The 5406-nt window shown below is 37.9% G+C and overlaps 1 non-coding gene across 1 annotated transcript; it reads right to left on the bottom strand.

The window, feature by feature from the left end:
* Nucleotides 1–4512: 4512 nt before the first annotated feature.
* LOC115930398 (U6 spliceosomal RNA) lies at nt 4513–4619 on the bottom strand. Its single transcript, XR_004067023.1, has one exon. It is a non-coding gene; the product is annotated as a U6 spliceosomal RNA (small nuclear RNA).
* Nucleotides 4620–5406: the final 787 nt, after the last annotated feature.

The raw sequence follows: 5406 nt of genomic DNA, 5'->3' as shown, positions 1-5406 counted from the left end.
GCCTATAGAAATAAAGACCACACCCAGTCCTTTATGTCTTTTTTTGACTCACAAGTGCTTGATGTTCTTTCTTATTGTCAAATTATATTCCATTGTATAGATATACCACATTTTATATATCCATTCACCAGTAATGGAATTGAGTTTTTTCCACTTTTTTGGCTATTCTGAATAAAGCTGCTATGAATGTTTGTGTGCAACTCTTTGCCTCAATAAATGTGTTTTATTTCTCTTGGCTATATACCTGGAAGTGGAATTACTGGATCATATGATAATTCTGCATTTAATCATTTGAGGAACTGCTAGACCATTTTCCAAAGTGGCTGCACCGGTTTATAATCCTGCCAGCAGTGTATGAGGGTTCCAACTTCCCACATACTCACCAACACTTCGTTATTATCTCTTTTTGATTATAGCCATCTTCATATGAAGTGGTATCTCATTGTGGTTTTGATTTGCATTTCCCTGACAACTAATGATGTTGAGCATCTTGTCATGTGCTTACTGGCCATTTGTATAGCTTCTTTGGAGAAATGTCTATTCAAATCCTTAGCCCATTTTTATTTATTTTATTTATCTGTCTTTATTTTTATTTTATGTATTTGTCCTTATATTATTGAGTTGTAAGAGTTATTTCCATGTTCTTGATATAAGTCCCTTATCAGATATATGATTTATAAATATCCTCTTTCATTCTATAGATTGTCTTTTCACTTTCTTGATGGTATCCTTTGAAGTGTAAAAGTTTTTAATTTTGATGAACTCCAGTTTACCTATTTTTTCTTTGGTTGCTTGCGCTTTCGGTGTCATATCCAACCTAACCCAGGCTCACAAAGATTTATTCCTATATTTTCTTCTAAGAGTTTTATGGTTTTAGCTCTTAAGTGTATGAATTAATTCTGGGGTATGATGTGAGAAAAAAATGACATTCTTTTGCATGTGAATATCTAGTTGTCCCAGCAACACTTGTTAAAAAGACTATTCTTTCTTCAATGAATTGTCTTGGCATCTTTTTAAAAATTTTATTTTATTTTATTTTATTTTATTTTATTTTATTTTATTTATTTAGAGACAGGGTATTGTTATGTCACCCAGGCTGGAGTGCAGTGGTGCTATCATGGCTCACGGCAGCTCAACCTCCTGGGCTCAGGTGATCCTCCCACCTCTGCCTCCCAAGTAGCGAGAACTACAGGTGTGTGCCACCATGCCTGGCTAATTTTTTTTTAATTTTTTTGTAAAGACAAGGTCTCACCATGTTGCCCAAGCTGGTCTTGAACTCCTGCACTCAAGCTATCCTCCTGTCTGGCCTCCCAAAGTGCTGGGATTCCAGGCATGAGCCACCATGCCTGACTGTCTTGACATTCTTGTTGAAAGTCAATTGACTAAACGTGAGGGCTTATTTCTAGACTCTCAAATTTTTTTCCATTGATACACATGTATATCCTGTAGACTACGTTGTCTTGAAACTACTGTAGTTTTGTAGTACATTTTGAAATCAAGAAGTGTGAGTTCTCCAAGTTTGTTCTTTTTTTTCAAGATTGTTTTGGCTATTATGGGTTTCTTGCATTTCCATATGAATTTTGGATCAGCTTGTCAATTTCTGCAAAGAAGTCAACTGGGGTGGTTATAGAGATTGTGTTCAGTCTATAGATCCACTAACATGAAATATCTTTCCATTTATTTAGATCCGTAATTTCTTTCTTCAATATGTTGTAGTTTTCAGAGTATACATTCTGGCCAGGCGTGGTGGCTCTCACCTGTAATCCCAGCACTTTGGGAGGCTGAGGCAGGTGGATTACAAGGTCAGGAGATCGAGACCATCCTGGCCAAGATGGTGAAACCCTGTCTCTACTAAAAATACAAAAATTAGCTGGGCGTGGTGACACATGCCTGTAATCCCAGCTACTTGGGAAGCTGAGGCAGGAGAATAGCTTGAACCAGGGAGCTGGAGGTTGCAGTGAGCCGAGATCATGCCACTGCACTGTAGCCCGGCGACAGAGCGAGACTCTGTCTCAAAACAAAACAAAACAAAACAAAAAAACGGAGTATACGTTCTACATTTGTTTTGTTAAATTATTTCCTATTTTATTCTTTTTGACGTCCTTGTAAATAAAATTATTTTATTAATTTCATTTTTAGATTGTTCATTTCTAATGTATAGAAACACAACTGATTTGTATGTTGTTCTGTTATTTATTTATTTATTTATTAAAAAATAGAGACAAAGTCTCACTATGCTGCCCAGGCTGGTCTTAAACACCTGGACTCAAGTGATCCACCCACTTCCGCCTCCCAAAGTGCTGGGATTACAGATGTAAGCCCCCATGCCCAGCTGTATATGAAATAAATTTCATTTTCTTACCTAATTGCCATGGACAGAACCTGCAGTACAGTGTTGAATAGAAGCACAGAGAGTGGACATTCTTGTCTTGTTCCTGATCTCAGAGGGAAAACATTTAGACTTTCATTATTAGGTGTGACATTAGCAGAGGGTTTTTGTAGCTACCCTTTATCAGGTTGAGAAAAATCCCCTTCTATATCTAGTTTGTTGAGTTTTTTTTTTCTTTTTTTTTTTTTTTTTGAGATGGAGTCTCACTCTGTCACTCAGGTTGGAGTGCAGTGGCACGATCTCAGCTCACTGCAACCTCCGCCTCCTGGGTTCAAGTGATTCTCCTGCCTCAGCCTCCCGAGTAGCTGGGATTACAGGTGCCCGTCACCATGCCCAGCTAATTTTTTTTTTTTATTTTTAGTACAGACAGGGTTTCACCATCCCGGCCAGGCTGTGTGTATTGAGGTCATCAACAGACCACATTGAAATGTGGGTTTTGTCCTCTGTTCTACTGATATGGCATAATACATTAATTGATTTTGGATGTCAAACCAACCTTGCATTTCTGATACAAATCCTACTTTGTCATGGTATATAACTCTTTTTTTTTTTTTTTTTTTTGAGACAGACTCTCGCTCTGTTGCCAGGCTGGCGTATGGTGACACGATCTTGGCTCACTGCAATCTCTGCCTCCTGGGTCAAGCTATTCTCCTGCCTCAGCCTCCCTAGTAGCTGGGAGTACAGGTGCATGCCACCATGCCCAGCTAATTTTTTTGTATTTTTAGTTGAGACAGGGTTTCACCATGTCGGCCAGGATGGTCTCGATCTCTTGACCTCATGATCCGCCTGCCTCGGCCTCCCAAAGTGCTGGGATTACAGGTGTAAGCCACTGTGCCTGGCCAACCCTTTTTATATGTTGCTAGTTCAGGATTTTTGCATCTAAATTCATGAGACATATTGGTATATAGTTTTCTTCTGACGTTTTTGTATTGTTTTGGTATCAGGATTAATACTGCCCTCATAGGATGAGTTTAGAACTATTCTCTCTTCTGTTATTTGGAAGAATTTGTGAAGAATTGGTGTTAAGTCTTTAATGTTTTGTAAAATTCACCATTAAAGCCTTCACTTTTCTTTGTGAAATGCTTTTAGATTACTAATCCAATTACTCTTTCTCTTTTTATTATAGGTCTATTCAGAATTTATATTTCTTCTTGAATCAATTTCAGTAGTTTGTGATTTTCTAGGTATTTGTCTATTTCATCTAAAGTATCTAATTTGTTGGCATAGTCATTTATAGTATACCCTTATAACCTTCCTTATTTTTGAAAGGTCAGTAGTAATGTTCCCTCTTTCATTCCTGAGTTTAGTATAATTTGAGTCTTCTCCATTTTTTGTTTCTGCTCTTGTTTTAGAGAGACAGGATCTCACTCAGTCACCCAGGCTGGAGTGTGGTAGTGTGATTGTAGCTCACTGTAACTTTGAACTCCTGGGCTCAAGCAATCCTCCTGCCTCAGCCTCCCAGGTAGCTAGGACTACAGGTACATGTCATCATAACTGGCTAATTTTTTTTATTTTTTATTTTTTTGGAGCGATGGGGTCTCTCTCTCTCTATAGATAGATGATAGATAGATAGATAGATAGATAGATAGATAGATAGATAGATAGATATAGATATATAGATATATAGATGATAGATATAGATATATAGATATATAGATATATAGACATATAGATATATAGATATATAGACATATAGATATATAGATATATAGATTTTTTTTTTGAGACAGAGTTTCACTCTGTCATCCAGGCTGGAGAGCAGTGATGCGATCTTGGCTCACTGCAACCTCCACAACCTCCACCTCCCAGGTTCAAGTGATCTTCCCACCTCAGCCTCCAGAGTAGCTGGGATTGCAAGCATGTGTCACCACATCCGACTAAATTTTTTTTTTTTTTGTATTTTTAGTAGAGACAGTGTTTCACCATGTTGGCCAGGCTGGTCTCAAACTCCTGACCTCAAGTGATCCACCTGCCTTGGAGTCCCAAATATATATATATATATGTTATTATACATACATATAAATGTCATGAAATATATATACATATACTTTTTATAGGTATATATATTTTAAATTTTATAATTTAGATATATTTACATATATTTTCTTAATTTAAAAATTTTTAAAAATATGGAACACTTCAAAAATTTGCACATCATCCTTGTGCAGGGGCCATGCTAATCTTCTCTGTATTGTTCCAATTTTAGTATATGTGCTGCCAAAGAGAGCACACCCAGGCTGGTCTTGAACACCTGGCCTCAAGTGATCTTCCCACCTTGGCCTCCCAGAGGACTGGGATTACAGATGTGAGCCACCATACCCAGCCTTTCTCTGTTTTTTTCTTAATCAGTCTAGCCTTGTTGATCTTTTCAAAGGACCAACTATTCATTTTGTTGATTTTCTTTAGTGTTTTTCTGTTGCCTGTTTCATTAATTTAAACTCTAATATACGTTATTTCCTTCATTCTTCTTGCTTTAGGTTTAGTTTGCTCTTTTTCCAGTGTCTTAGGGTAGAAGTTTAGTTAATTGATTTGAGATCTCTCTACTTTTCAAATATAGGTGTTTACAGTTGTAGGTTTTTTTTTTTTTTTTGTATATGCTCCCATGAGGTTGAGAAAGTTGCCTGCTACCCCCAAGTCAGCCAAACTGCAAGGTCTAAGAACCCAGTCCTCCACAATACTGTCCTTACTTCTGATATTAGCTGCAAGTTTGGGGTTTTCCCAAAACCACCCTCCAGTCGAATAATTCACTGAGGAAGTGACAGAACTCAGGCTAGATGTGGTGGCTCATGCCTGTAATCCCAGCACTTTGGGAGGCCGAGGAGGTTTTAGATTTTTCTTCTTCAGGAGTTCGAGACCAGCCTGGCCAACATGGTGAAATCCCATCTCTACTAAAAATACAAAAATTAGCCAGGCATGGTGGTGCATGCCTGTAGTCCCAGCTACTTGGGAGGCTGAGGCAGGAGAATTGCTTGAACCTGGGAGGTGAAGCAGTGAGCTGAGATCGATCGTGCCATTGC

This window comes from Gorilla gorilla, chromosome 10 (assembly GCF_029281585.2).
Source record: "Gorilla gorilla gorilla isolate KB3781 chromosome 10, NHGRI_mGorGor1-v2.1_pri, whole genome shotgun sequence".
NCBI classification, from domain to species: Eukaryota; Metazoa; Chordata; class Mammalia; order Primates; family Hominidae; genus Gorilla; species Gorilla gorilla.
The sequence above is the reverse complement of the archived record's forward strand: the minus strand, read 5'-3'. Positions and strand labels throughout refer to the sequence as shown.